We start from the raw sequence: 15,386 nt of genomic DNA on the forward strand, positions 1-15,386 counted from the left end.
GCCGAATCTTTCCAACCTTGGGCCCTCTGTAAATATTTGGCACTGTGTTTTCCAGAGGCTTCAGCTGCACTATGGACTCGAGTTTTGCCTGGCAATAGCTGGAGCTGGCCATGGTTAACCCCAAGAGCATCTGACTCCATTAAACACATTGTCCCAGAATGGTTACATGGGTCTTTACCACGGGTGGGGTACCGAGGAAGGAGATACAGAGGGGCCACGCTTGGGAGATGACGAAGACGACTGGTGTGGATTTCACCCAAGCCTAAAGCTAGCGCCAGCCCTTCCTGGGGTTGCTCCAAACCCAGACTGAATCACAGCAGCACCACGCTCTGGGTGTCAAGGAAGGGAAGGGGAAGAAGTTTCTATTTTAGAATGTTGGGGGGAGGGCCTATGTGGGGGTGGGAAATGAAAAGAAAATGCTTTCCCGGATGTGCAATGCAGGGCGGGTCCTCCTGGGCTGCTTTCCCAGATGTCATATAGCTGATGAGTAGGGGACCCTTAAATTACTGAGGTGTGGGGTTGGAGGTGTGATCCATGCTGCCACTCCAAGCCACAACCACTGGCTCTGAGGGTGTGACCACCCACAACCCCCAATTTTACCAGTAACAGACTAAGTCAGAGAGCAGCAGGCTAGAGGGACAATGCTTGCAGAGACCCGATCTCCCCAGCATCCAGAGCCTCCCCCAGCTTGAAGCTCCTGGGTCACAGCAGTGAGCCACTAGGGTGGAAATAAACTTGGCCCTTGGTGGCAGCAGTGGGGGAGGGGCGCCCCTTCTCCACACCTCTGCCTGTGGTGATGACTCTGCAAGGAGTCCCCTCAAGCCTAGCAGAAATTCTAGCAAACATCCTCCCCCAAAGACCCTAGTCAACCTCTGGGACCCTGTGTTCTCATGAGAACTTCCAGGATCCCTCTGCTGGAGCCTTTACTACTTACCAGGAAATTTCAGACAGAAACTTAACTTTTGAGTGCGTTCAGGCAAATTGAGTCAATAAACACCAACTAGTCAATGAACTACAAGTTCCCAAGCCCGCAGTAGAATCAGGACTACAAACCTTCCTACCTTCACTGTGGGCTCCCTTCAGGTTGCTCCTCTGGACCCTCCCCGCTAGGAAGATGGGAGCCAAGTACAGCAGTGTAGAGCCCTGCATAGGGCAACCCTGAGAGCCTATCCAAAAGGGGCCACTGCTGGTCACATATCCTCTCTACCCTAGGCAGAGCCCCACCCAGTTCTCAGGATCAGATTTATCACTGCTCCCAAAATCAAGGACAGAGAGGGACTTCCCCCTTTTCCTTCTACAGGAGTGGCCAGAGACTAACTGGCTTTGTTCCTTTCACTTTCCTCCAGGTTGGGCCACACCAACTAGTCAGTGAACTATGTACATCCAAAGTACAGGAGGGATGAATTTAGAAACAAGGACTCCTTAAAAAGAAGGCTAATTCAGCACCCCAAACCTAGGAAGAAAGCCAGGAATCCTCCTTACATGCCCCCATTCCCTATACTTGGCCTAGGGCAACAGAGCTTAGTCCCCACCGGGGAATCCACACAACCCGGAGAGGAATCCTAAATAAATGCCTCCCACCCTCCCATCCCCGGCAAGACCATAGTAGTGTTTAAGGGTCTCCACTAAAGCTTTGCGTAAGTATAAATGAAACACAGTTAATGTCACTCCCTGCTACAGAAAGTCACAAGTCACATGGAGGGCTATCCCTGGTAAGCACAAAGGAACTTTTTAAGGAATTAAGATGTGAAAAATGCAAAGGTTCTGAAATTTGCATGCAGGCTTCTTGCTGAATGCGCAGAGCCTGGAAGTCCTGGGAAGGCTGGGGGTGAGGGCTAGGAGAGAGACATTCACTTTCTTTACAAGGAACAATAGGAATTCCACGTCTGCTACTCAGTCTTAGAACTCAAAGCACCCCAAAACAAAGCCATATATTTGGGGACCCACGAATTTTTGCGGCTGTTCAGAGCTTAATTACTCCTCCTTGATCCATGGGACTAGACACGACACCGCCAAGGTTAAAATGCCCCAACAGCGCTGAGCAGATGTGAGCGAGCTGGCAGACGCGCAAATGAGGCCTGCCTCGGAGCCCGATAACAAGTGACTAATACATTGCATATCGTTGAAAGAAAATTATTTTTCTCTAATTTGCATTTGCTTGGGGGGAAAAAAAGCCAACCGAGTCCCTCCTTACACGCAGGAGTCTAATCCTGGAAATACAGCCCGGCTGCTTTAAGAGAGCTGGAAGCAGGAAAGACTGCCAGTGTTTTGGCGTTGCAGGCTTGTTTATCTTTCCGCCTTTCCTCCAAGGCGAAACTCGTTTTGCAAGCAACATTCCTACAGAAAATGGCACACGTCATAAAAAGAGACCAATTTATAGAACTGGCAACGAAGTTCATGTATCACTCCAGAAGCATCTTCCAGCTCCCCAAGGGGAATATGTAAAAGTCCACATTAAAGCTCGGCGTGTTTATGTTACCTGGGGGGTGGGGAGTCTCTAGACTCAGACCATCCTGTAGGTGTCCACCAGGGCCAAAGTCACCCAGGAGGGGAGAATACAGAATTAAGTTAGCCTGAAAAATTCTCTATCTCCCGTGGACAGCCGGGGCTTAGGAAGCTTCTTTCAAACCTTGGGATTCCTGGGGATTTGGGGACGATGACCGTCTCAGTTTGCCCAAGGCCACCTAAAAGACAGACCCAAGTTCTTGACCATCTATGTATCTCCAGGACTGGAGGGGGTGACCGTCACCCCCAACTGTTCTCCTTTCCACCCTGGTGCTCACAGAGCGAGCACTCAGCTGCTGCTGCCAGCAGGCCTTTTGTGGCTGTAGCTGAAGAGGGAAGGTTAGGAGATATGTGAGTCCAAGTCAACCTGCAAAGTACACCCTCTGGATCCTGAACCCGCACATTTGCATTTCCATTCCGAGGAATGGTGCCCAGTGCCCAGAACACAGCAGCCACCAGTCTCTAACTTGTCTGAATAGGGCCATTGCAGGGACGGGGGGGGGGGGCAGGGGGGGCAGGGAGGGCGGGGACAGACTTCAGAGCCCCTGGAATCCCCAGGAAGCCTTCAGTTAAGAACACATTCTCTCCAACAAGCTTACTTAGAGCTGCTGGTTATTTGCCCAAATCTTGCAAACTCTGTCACAAGCAGCTGAGGACCTAGGTCCATGGGATCTTGGCAAACCCCTCCAGACACTGACACTCCAGGCCCCCCTGGGCCTTCCTTCTTCTGACACCTCTGCCTTAACAAGTTCCCTAAACCACAACACATAAACCATTCCACACCCTCACTCCACCCTTGGGAAGTCCTTAAGGTGTGTGCCGGGGATTGATTGGTGACGGGATGGAGCCCAGCTTTCTCTCATCCGAAAGCGCCAGCCACAAAGTGGTGGCCACCCTCTGCAGCTCCTCCGCGGGGCTGCATAGTGCGCGCTTTTTGTGTGAGTGCTGAGGAGGCGCAGTGCTGCTCGCGCGCCAACAGCTGTCACATTATTTGCACTCGCTGTAAACAGCCTTCACATTCCCCCCTTACCACATAGTTAAAGCCAGACTAACAATCCACAGTTAGAGATCAAACCAACAACAGCAGCATTGTGTCTGCCTTCGCCTTCACACCAAGCCCAGCAGCTGGCAGGTTTCTCCGGAAACAATGGGACCCTGGCTCTCCCCCACCCCAGCCCTCCGGGCTCTAGCCAAGGCCAGCTTTTCTCGGTGCAGTTTGTTAAACCGAGAGCACCGCCATTTCGCAGAGATTTCGCGGTAGTTTAGCAGCCCTCTCCCACTCGGAGTTTGAGCCTCTTTCTGGTAGAGTCTGGGGATGTGTAATGCGAAGAAGACATGGCTGCTCACACTCATAGACCACTGGGCCAAGTGGCCAGGCTGGGTCTGAGACAGAGAGACCTGCAGCGCTCCAAGTTGTCACAGAGGCTGGGCATGTCATGTCTGCCCTCTGTACAGACCACAGAGGTCTGCCTTTGGTCCTTCAGAAATGCCCAACTCATTGAATACTTACTGGTCGCCCACTGATCAAAATGTCTCCTTTATGATTTGGTACGTTGAACATTTCCATAATCGTATTATTAGCACAAATTACACGCCTAATCGGTCCTTAAATAGATTTTAATTAAATAATCATACAAGGCTCTATTTATGACTTAAGAAAGGCATTACTTTTCGTTTAGAAACTTTCCACCAGGATATGGAATAAGACAGACAAATACTTGTTCTTCGAAGAGCACCAATCACCTGAGGGACAGAGTAGCTGCAGTAGACGTGGTTTTTAACTTCCAAGTGGAAAGCTTGGCGCAACACATTATAGACGCTCAACCGTGCTCCTAGGATGGGAGCGCCTTCTCTTCAGTACTACTTTTGGCTCTTTTTTGGACGTAGAAAAAACTGCCCTCTCCATCTGGAGAGATCTCTCAGCTAGTGGGTTTGTGTAGACCACTTTCCCCCCACCCCCCACCCACTTTCCACCCCAGTCACTGTGGAAAGCAGGCAGTCTGGGCTTGATTAAATGCTGTGTAAAATGCCTGTTAATTAAAATAATAAATACAAAGGATGGAGGCTGCTGGGTCCATGGGTGTTTTGACTGGAAATGCCTGGCACTTGTCATGTGTTTATGGGAGGCAGACAACTCCAAGGATTTACATAGTTTGAACATTTTTGTACTTCATTTATCCTTTCCTAAATGACGTAGGTCTTGAGCTATTTCAAGTTCGCATTTGTACAGAAACTGTGAAATGCCTAGGAGTTTCTCCAATTAAAGCAAGTTTTGAAATCAGACTCAAAGCTGGGACATTACTCCTGCCCGCGTCCACCCTCGGCCTCTTGGGCTTGAGAAAACAAACATCCTCGAAAACCAATCCTGGGTCCTCAAGCTTTCCACCTCTGCCCACTCGAAAGGGCCCCTAGGCAAAGGTTATGGGGGGCTTCAGATTGCAGGCAGCTGGGCTCCACGCTGTGGCCATCACAGCAGATAGGAGGAGCATCCTGTCCGTCCGTATACTACCTCTAAAACAGTGCTAAAACGGGGGCAAAACTGCTGGCCTGGTAAAACACCTAGCTCACAAAACAATGTCAGCAAAGGCTGTAAGGCATTCTTTAGAGGGACCAGGGATTCGTGCCTAAAGCAGCTCTTTCAGCACAAAGGCTTTTAGGGAAAGAAGGGAAAGGGGGAGAGGGAGGGAGGGCTCCTGTTTCAGAGCAGGCATCCCCTGAGAGTCAAGAACCAAGTGTAGCTTCAATCAAAAGCTGACTTCCCCTCTGGGAGTCCAAGAGGAAACCTGATCACAGTAGCTTCCTACCGCCCTGGATCCACACAGGTCTGGTTTTCTTCTCATGCTAGTAATTTTTTAAATACATATCGATATAAAAGAAGCAATCTCTGGCTGACTTTATTGAAAACCACATCGAGCCTTCATAACATCCGGACTTAATCCCTATCAAACCACAGCACCTCTGGCCTCTGCAGCAGGCCATTCCTTCACCTCTTCCAACTAGGACTTCTCCAGCAGCTCCAGTCCCTCGCCTGAAATCCTGCCTGGAAAACTTGCCAAACAGCACACCTAGATAGCAGTTCTGGAATCAATTCCTAACCATATAATGATCCCACTTAGAGGGAAAAAATCCAAGTCGTTGCATATGGAATCCCTTAAAGGCAGAAGGCAAAGAACTCTGACAAAGGGAGAGAGGCGCCCACATTGGCTGACCCAGAGAAATGCCCCTGGAGGGAGTAGCTGACCTGCATACTTGGTCCCTGGGACACAAGCCTAGCAGGTCTTGGGGGCTATAGAGAATTGAGGAGCAGCTTATAGAAACATGGGCAGTCATTCAGAGCAATTATTAACCCTCTGGGCCTACTATGTGCCAAGCATTGTCTTTGATCCTAAAGGTAGATAGATAATTATTCCCAGTCATACAAATGAAGAAATGTACTGAGGTTCAGAGGCCATAAATAACTTGCCCCCAAGGTCACACAGCTAGTAAAAAAAAAAAAAAGAAAAAAAAAGAAAAAAAACGGGCCATGGTCAAACTCGGTCCTGGAGTTGCGGAGAGGAGCCAATTATTGGTCTAATTGTGTCATTTGAAATCCCCATTTTCACATATTGTCTTCACCTCAAATAAATCTGCAAGGTTTCTTGGGTCTTGTGTATCAAGTACAAGGTAAAGAGGCGGCTTGTGAGCCTTACGTAATTCATCCAGTATGATCCCAGAGCCGTCTCCCCAAAACATTACTGCAATCTCTACGGCCACTGAAAAGGCTTTCACAATTTCCCTCTACATACTACAAATCTCTCGAGGAGATGCCCTGGTGTGAGGCTCAAGGCTCCCAACAAGGTGCCACATTCCCTTAGGGTGCTAGCCCACAGTAGGCACCAGGAGGTGGCCTGGCCTTTCAGTTCTCAGGGAAAAAGCTGACTACTGGTCTTTCAGCTGAGATTTCCACCCTGGACTTGGCACAGAATGCAATAGATTATCTAGATCGAGCACCTTCGGAAGGTGCACCTATGTCTATCTACCTCTTCCAAGACTCCAAGAAAACACCCTAGGAACCACGATGAGGTGGGAGGGAAAATATCAGCCAAGTGGCTTGCAAGATATCAGCCCTATTGGGCATTTTCAGAGTCCCCATCAAAAAAGCCAAGCACCAAGGCAAACAGGAAGACTTTCTCCTTTTCCCAACCTTTCCTCCGAGGATATGGCCTCCAAACCTCGGTGCCCCACCATCTTCTCCCCACCTACTCCCAATTTCTAGGCCTACCCCAGGCTTTCAGTTGCTTTTGGAACTTTCACAGGGAAGGCTTAAATCTCCATCTTTGCTCAGTGAGGACTTGTTCAGGCACTAGACACCTGGTGCCTCTGCCAGTGTCTGCAGCTCTGCTTGAGGAAGAGCCTCTGAAATAGACCCGCAGAGAGAGTAGGAGGAAGAGGGTCCAGGTGGAGAGAGACAGCACACTCCCTCTGTTCCCCAGCCGAGTGGCCAGGCGGCCCAGCTAACCTGGCTCCCAGCCAGTCGTCTGCAAGTGGCTTTCTTTCTCTTTTTAAAAAACTTTCCAGTCTTGGCTAGCCGGCGGAGTTTCCAGGTCCCGCCTGCCCCAGCTCGGAACTGGCCTTGCACGCCAGAACCTCTAGAGGCAACCTCCTGTCCCTGGCAGTAGGTAGGCCCAGAGACACCTTCTCCCGCTCCAATGCAATCATCCACCAGAATTCCTCACCCCGAACATCGGCCACCTGGTGCCCGCGGCTTCCCGAGCAATTGCCATCCAGCCGAGCTAGCGAGCAGAGCTTCCGTCGTGAGACTATTGCCCACAGTGCCATCGGTGCGGACCCACCGGGCCTTGCTTAGGTTAGGTGGAGGGCGTGCTTAGCCCCTAACACAATCACGCCCACAAGGTCTACAGCTGGGGGGAGGGGGGAAAGGAGCAAGGCAGGAAGGGAGAAGGGCTGCCTTTTTTTTTTTTTTCTTCCTTTCTCTTTAGATTTTGGTGTCCCTGCCAGAGCAAAGGCTCGAGAGAGAGCCAGAACAATAGAAATGGGAGGTGGGGAGTGCCGGAAATGATGCAGGAAGACCCCCTATAGCCCTATAAACCTCCCCTCTCCCTTATAGTTACCATTAGCATTAAAAGACCTAGGGCCTTCACTGCAATTGTATCTTTTTATAACTTTTCCCCTAAACCCAACTCCCTCCCCACATTTTGAAATCACTAGGTAAAGATATCCGGGAAAGTTGTAAACTGCCCCCCCCCAGCTCTGAGAGCCTCTTACCTGCTCTGCCCCTGGCAACCTAACCTGACTCACCTCCCTCCCCCAATAGTTCCCCTGGTTTGCACCTAGACAATAAATTTAGTTTAATTTAGCTTCCGGTCTTTAATTTTAGCAGGTCTCCTTTTTGCATGCAAATCAATATGGCAATTACCATCTAAAAGCTCGCCCAGCCCCGGGTCAATGTAAATTGATCATTGTCCGCCTTCCACAAAATAACACCGGGAGTCTGTGGTGCATAATGAGATTATACTGGAAACTGTCTTTTAGATCACAAATTATATTTTATGCTGTCAGGATCTTCTCTGAGTAGACTTCTCCATTTGTCTAATCGTGGGGAGTCCAGCCTGTGGATGCTGGCTAGCAATCCTCCGGCTCTGGAAAAAATAAGTGGGGACACACCACAAGAATCTGAATTGAGAAAACACAGAGCTGAGCTTGAGCCCAGAATGTGAGAACCTCCAGAAACATCCCCACAAGAGCACGATTAACTACCCCACAACATGTCAGATGTCCGTTCCTGAGGAACATGTTGGGGATTGAGTTTGGGAAGCTGTTGAAGAGGCCAGTGCATGCCTTGGGCCAAGTGCTCAAGATGAACAGGGTTGGGCTACCAACGGAGGTGGACAGAGATAGTCTTACAATAACAGCTCTTTGGGATTTCTCAGCTTCACCACCTAGGTCTTATCTTGGCAAAAAAAATGGAATCCCATTGGTCATCAACACTGACCAAATTCCTCTGATGGTGGCCAGCCAAAGCTTTCCTAACTGTGGGAGAAGACCTCACTAGACCGGATTCAGATTGTTCCAAGAGACTCCTCGGCAAAAAACACTGCATTTACTCTCTTCAGCGACTCCCAGGACACCCCTAACAAAGGGCCTTTCCTAGCTCCTTTACAAGAGCGGTGGGTCGCAGTATTGATAGCCCATGCAATTCCCCCACCCCGTCTGGCTAGGTGTCTGGATGAAGAGTCCTCGAGGAAATCCAGGGAGGCATTGTTAAGGGCTGCTGGTTGCTCCCGAGGGCTGTGTTAAGGTTGGGCAGCACTTGAAGCCTTCTAGGAGGCTGCCGGCCTTCCGCACAGCCCAGCCCTGCCCCGCCTGGCCTGGGCTCCACCCAAGTGTGATCTTCCCAATAAAAACTGGAATTCCTGACTGGGCTTAAACAAAGAGGGAGGGGGCAAACTGGTGCCCGGAGCAAACTAAACCCTAGCAGGAGTTAACAACGCCCTTCTAGGGGCACTGAGGCGCCTGCTAATGCACCCAACACAGGTTACCCCAGGCACAGTCTCCTACAGCGGGTAGGAAAAATATATAATAAAAGCATAGCAAAATGAAAGCATGCCACTCTCTCCTTTATTTCTCCCAGAGGGTGTGCTTCTTTCGTGTCTGAGCTCAGTCCCAACCCAACACCACCTTCTCCAATAAGACTTTACCAAAGTCTCACATCTTTCTCCCTGCCACCCAAGGTCAAGAACTCCAAGCCTCTTCAGAAATCCTGCTGGCCAGCAAGGGCAAAAACTGGAAGTAACCCCAAACAAGGGCCATCCAGCAGCTTAGGAGCTGCTTTGCCATTTTCTACTACCCAAAGACATTATTTCTGAGACTGTGTCAATGTAGTTGCCCAGTCTTACTTTCAATTGGGTCTCACCAGAAGTCTTCCTCAAGGCAAAGGGGAGGTCTTGGCAAATTGGCCTGTATTTTAGCGCAGGCGTGTATATATATATGTGTGCCTTTTGTGCTTTTTTCCCCAAGTGACCCTCTTCACATCTTTAAATTCATTTTTTTTGTCTTTGCAACACAGAAATTCTGCCTCAGTTTCCAGATTCACAACATCAGTACTTTTTCTGCGTTTGCATGCCTATGTTTATATTCCTCTTGGCCAATTCTTTAATCTCTTGTTCCATTAGGGCACAGGGATCAAAGTGTCTTGACTTGTCCCAGCACAGGCCATTCGGGGTACATCTTAATCTGAGCATTCCTCCCTACTACTTTTAGGTTCTTTGGCTATCCCTATAATGCAGTTCATTTTCTGGCCAGACCAGCATGGCTTCACAGTTGAAATGTAAATAGAGGAGCCTTAGACCACAAATCTTTAAGAGGAAAAGAGGGAAAGGAATAAGTTAATTATCTATAGGTGGACCCACCCATCAATATCCAGCTCTGGAAAGAACTAAATTAATGTACGTTGAGTTATATTAAATTTTAGACCATCGATACACAAATGACAGATTTCTCTAAGAGTCCAGACCATCTCCTATTTAGATTGTCTCCCAGCACATGTCTGATTATAATTGTTCACAGTTCATGGTTAAGTGTTTATGTATGGACAGCTCAAGGAATGCTGTGTTCCCCCTCCAGAACTTACCGGCCTGGCATCTCAGGCTCAGGGCCTTTAATTTGCAACAGCCTGGGTCAGAGCCTTTGCCAACTACCCTCTCTCACTTTGAGTTTCCCCTACATGCGCCAGTTCCTCTAGGAAACAGGTTTTCCTAGCATGCTCCCAAACTCAGATCCTCAAGGGAGGGTGCCCATTTTGTGTTCACAGCTCCCCCAGTAAGAAGCACTAGGTTAAGCGAGTTTACTGTTTAGCAGCTGCATTCGATTTGTGACGGAATCGGCAAATGCACACCCAGAAGAGAAAGGAAAACAGTAGATCTAGACCTCAGTCCCCCACCCCTGCAGACCACTCGACTTCCAGTCACTTCTATTAGACTCGTAGTCCCTCTTATCCCATTAAACTCTTTACCGTACTTAAAGGGTTAAGAGGACCACCCTCCCACCCCCAACCCCCACAACCTGCCTTCCACCAGGCTTGCTGGGCCCACCGGACCCGCAGGCTAGCTTTAGCTTGCTCCCTCTTTCAGGAGTCTCCTGCCTTCTCTACTGCCCCCACCCACTCCGTCCTTCAGCCAGGAGGGAGTCTGCATGCCTGTCTAGACCGATCTATCACCCGCACACCAACAACACCCGCGAGAGCGCGAAGACCCTGCTCAGGTCCCCCTGGCCAGCACGGTTCACAGCGGACGGAGTCCAGCGAGCGTGACAGCGCCTGCGGGGAAGGGGGTGAGGGTCCACTAAGAATCTGACCGCCCCGAGCTCCCTGCTAGTCTTCCCCAGACCCTACCCCCTGCGTTCGCAACCAGCCCAGCTAGGCTACACGGGCACAGTCACAGATCTGCGCGCTGGGCAGTCCTATTTTTATCTTGTCTAATCCCAAACTGGGCGGGGAGCACAGGCGTCGTGCTTAGAGAACAAGAGATAGGCGAGGGAGGCGGGGAGGAGCAGCCAGGCAGCAAAGCCAGCTAGAGCGAGTTAAAGACACAGTGGAGGCGACCGTGAGCAGGAAGAAAGAGCGGGCTGTGTGGACCTCGCGGCGCCGCACGCAACGCGCCGCCCTGCAAAGTTATATTGGCCCGCCAGCTGTCCCTCACTGACCACCCCTCCCCACTTCCCAGCGGCTCTCTCCGCTGCCCGGAGCGCGGGGGCCGGGGCTGTGTGGGAGGCGGAGGCCAGGCCGGCCCTGCAAAGGGCTGGAGAGAATCGCTAATGAGCTGTGCGGCCCATTGATCCAGAGAACACTTCCTAATTAACTCTCAGTCACCTACTGGTGACAGCGCCTCAAAGGACAGCGCTGATCGAGCCCAAGTCCATACCTACCCGCCCAACGCCTGGTGACCGAACCTCGCGTGATCCCCTAACCACCGCAGGCAATTCCTGTACGTAGTGTACACCCTCGCACTGAAGGCCAGCCACAGAGTAAACCTGGGCGGCACATTAATCACCCCTCCACGCTCTCTACACGACACAATCCCAAAATAAACACCAGAGCCAACACTGCACCCAGACCAGGTAACAAGTCGGGGATGGAGCGGGAAGGGCCGAGAAGCGAGTATTTCCCAAATGTCCACACACACAAGCGTCTCTGAGGTCGACAATTAAAATGCCTTCCACACAAGCAATTCTGTTGGCAAAACCGAATCCAGCACCTTGTACAGGTCGATCTCTCCAGGTGGTGTCCGTTTCCAATGCCACAGGAAGTGTCAGATGGCTAGAAACACCCAAGTCCGTCTACTCCAAACACACCACTTTCTGGGGTGGGCTATTTCCTAGTTATTTTTTAAAATCCAGGTCCAATTTTAAAAGATGTTCTTTTTGCCCAAGGGACTAACCTTAGGACCAATACAGCAGCACTCCTCTCCTCCCAAAGCCTTCTCTGAATAAGGGTCCGCGGAGAGGGGGTTACACAGTTAAAACCCCGGACTGTCTAGACTCAACCAGGCAGTACGAATACCTATTTGAAGCACTGGTTTCTTTTTGAGGTTTTGTTTTTAAATAAATATAACCCTCTTCCAGTTCCTTCTTCGCTTTCCCATTTCCCCAACCCCCATCCCCCTAGACGCCGGCGGCGCGCGCCTTCGCGCGCGGGCACTCACGACGTCTAGCTGGAGGTCGAAGACTTCTGGAAAAGATTCATTAGCAGCAAATTAAGCCTCGCTCGGCCTCGGCCTAAAAGCAGACTGGCTACGTCGTCTTCGGGACGTGGGTAGGTGTTCCCGAGAGCAATCGGGCAGCCAGAAGTCCGCCGGGACTACACGTGCCATTAGTCGCCCTAGTACAGGGCGCTCCTCGGCTCCCTTAGTAAACAGCAGGCGCTCGTCGCCACCGCCCTGAGCCCCCGGGTTGGTGGTGGCTCTGCAGCGCAACCTCCCGCTTGTTCCAAGCGCTGGCCCAGTGCCGCTTCGCCCTCCCCGCCTCAGCAGAGAATCGCGCCCGGTGCGCAAGTTCCTCTTTGCCCAGAGCCTCCGCGTCGCCCGCCCTCCGATTGGGACCAACTTCCTCCGGCCGCAGACTTTCACACGCCCATCAGGGTTTCCCACCAGGCTCCCCCAAAGCCCAGCAGAGGGCTGGGGGCGCTGCTCGCTCCCCCGCCCGCCCCAGCTCCCACGCAAGCAGTCTACACCCGCTCTTGGGGGCTCAGAACTTAAAATCTACCCTAAGGACATCTCCCAAAGGGAGGTGGCAGGAGGTCGAATTGGAATCTTAAAAGAACATTTACAAAACAAAGCAGCTGACCTGGCAGGCGGGCGGACTGGCCCCGTCCGAATCTCCGGCTCTCCACGGATTCCTAGTAGTTATTTTTTTTTCCTCCTAAATCCACGTGATCCACGCTTTGGGGCAAGCCAAGGGAAAAAAATACCGGGACTCCCCACCGGAGTTGCGCGACGACCGCAGGTAGAGCGCGGCTGGGTCCGAGGCGCCCGCCGTGCACACTAGCGCACGCACAAGCCGTCGTTCCACTCGGAGGCACCACCGGCCCCTGGAGAGGCCAGACGAAGAGGCGGCGGCTGGGGGTTTTTACAGTTCTTTTCCGAGTCGAAAAAGAAAGCAGACGGGAACCCGCCGCCTCCCCTTCCTGCTAGCGAGGTAACGCCGAGCCGAGCTTCCCAGCTCCCAGCCCAGCACTCCCCCCCACCTCACCCCACCCCCCGCGCCTGACTCCGACGCTCGGCGACGACCGCGCTCCCGCGCAGACACACAGAGGCTGCAAACTTCCACTCACTGAACTCCCCGTCCTCCAAGCCCCTCGGGAGACGGCTGGTCCCCCGTCGAGTCCCTCCCTCCCTGGTGCCCACGCGGGGGACGCTTAGCTTGGCTGCATTTTTAATAACTTACAGCTCTGATGTAAAAACGAAAGCGAGCAAGGTAGCTAAACCTCCCGACGGGGGTCTACTGAAGTCTGAGGAGAAACCCTCGGAGGGTGGGAGTCCCGAGGGACGGGGTCGGCAGCAGTCCCCCGCGCTCCAGCCCGCCTGCGGCCTCCCCGGGGAAAGGTGTTCCGGGCACTGACCTGAAATCCCCAGTCGGGAAGTAAGCAGGGAGCCTGCGATCCGGCGCTTTGAAGTTTTCCCCGGAGCCGAGTCCAGGCGGCGAGGAGGATCCGGGGCGGTTTGCTGGGTGGGTGGACGTGTGCGGGGTCGGGGGAGGGCGGCTACGTTAAGGAAGGAGAGAAGGAGCAGGGCAGGGGAAGCGCAGCGACCAGCAAAGTTTGCCTTCCCCGGGTGCCCGCTGTCCGCTCCCGGCGCACCGCGCTCGCTCGCCTCCGTCTCCTTTTGCAGCCAGCCCGCTGCCCTCCGGGTCGGGTCGGCGGAGGGGTGGGCTCTGGGCCGCGTGGGGGTGGGGCGGGGCGGGGCGGGCTGCGAGCCTCCGGGCAGGTGGCGACGGCCCCGCGCGGTCCTCTGCTCCCGCAGTTGGACTGGGCTCGGTCAGCCTCAGCAGCTCCCGCGTCGCCGCTGCCGCCCGCGCCTGGGCAAGAGCCCCAGCGCCATGTTGACGGTTCGCCGCGAGCGCCCGCTCGGGCTGGGTGTGTGTGAGTGTGTGTGTGAGCGAGTGTGTTGGCCAAGTCGTCCCTGCGCGGCGACAGCGCGGCTCGGGCTCTCCGCCCGGCGGCTCGCGTGCTCCCCCTTCGCCACCGCCGCCCGCCTCGCTCCCGCTCTCGGTCGTGCTCTGGGTTCCGGCGCGTCTCCCCCTCGGCCGAAGAGCTCGGTCGCCGTTCAGCCCGGAGCGCGGCTCTGCCTCACCTTGCCGCTGGGAGCCCCGGCTCCGTCTGCCGCCGCACGCCGCGATCCCAACGCGTCCCCCCTCCCAGGTTCCCTCCTCTTCCTCCTCCCCCTCCCTCCGCCCTCCCTCCCTCCCTCCCAACAGCCGCCTCCCCTCCCCCTTCAGGCGCAGCGCTCGGGCGACAGCCGCCCGCCCGCCGCCGCCTCCAGCTCTCGCAAGTTTGAGCTCCCCAGTCTCTGTTCACCCTCCGCTGCGGCGCCTCCGCGGTGGGGTTTCGGGGGGGGGATTCCTCGGAAAAGGTTCGCCCGACTTTCCCCGGCAGTCACCGATTCCCACCCGAGTGCATTGGGGCCTCGCCACATCCGAACCCTGAACCACCTGGGTGGTAGGGTCGTGTCGTGTCGTGCCCCCCCACCCCCCCACACACACTCCACCGTCCTCTCTGTCCCAGCTCAGGCCGAGTTGACTATTGACACCCAGCCGGGGCTCCCGTTCTAGGGGAGTGCAGACCGACCGGGGCGGCGGCGGCGGCTAGGTTGGCCAAGAGATCCCCAGCCCGAAGACTGGGGGGCGGAGGGGGCGGCTTCCCCTATTGCGCGCCGAGACTCCCCTAGCTACCCAGAAGGCCAGTGGAGGACCGCAATTACCATAAAGCGCCTCGCACTCCTCTCAGCCAAAGCTGTCAAACCCCAGAGGCAGGCGCCACTGCCGCCACTCGCCACCAGCGCTGCGCTCTCCGGGGTCTCGCGTCCCCTCCGAGACCCAGCCCAGCAGAGCCTGAATGCGCGTGGGCGTCCACCCAGCCCACCTCGCCCCTTCTTCCCAGAGGAGCTACTTCCCCTGCAGGCGCAAAGAGCTACACGTAAACACCACCACCGGCAACGGTGGCCGTTCTGCGTCCTAGCTCCCCGGACGTTTCAATTGTGTGGGAATCGTCGGAAGGGGGGGTGCTACTCCTGGGGGCACAAGGTGGTGGAAGGGCCGTAAAGGGAACTGGGATGCTCCCGAGTTCCTCCCAGTTCTTGAGCTTTTCCCGGTCCGGACCTCCGAAGGATGGC

General features: G+C 53.8%; 1 protein-coding gene across 5 annotated transcripts in view; it reads right to left on the reverse strand.

The window, feature by feature from the left end:
- Positions 1–15,386, reverse strand: part of Bcor (BCL6 corepressor) — an 89,370-nt gene that overhangs the window by 28,687 nt on the left and 45,297 nt on the right. For 4 of the 5 annotated variants that reach the window (XM_038317021.1, XM_038317019.1, XM_038317020.1 and 1 more), the window contains exon 1: positions 13,619–13,867. The exons of the other annotated variant lie outside the window; for it this stretch is intronic. The gene's annotated coding sequence lies outside the window, so the exon portion shown is untranslated. Of the gene's footprint in view, positions 1–13,618; positions 13,868–15,386 lie in introns of those variants that run through there. 5 annotated transcript variants of the gene reach the window in all.

This window comes from Arvicola amphibius, chromosome X (assembly GCF_903992535.2).
Source record: "Arvicola amphibius chromosome X, mArvAmp1.2, whole genome shotgun sequence".
NCBI classification, from domain to species: Eukaryota; Metazoa; Chordata; class Mammalia; order Rodentia; family Cricetidae; genus Arvicola; species Arvicola amphibius.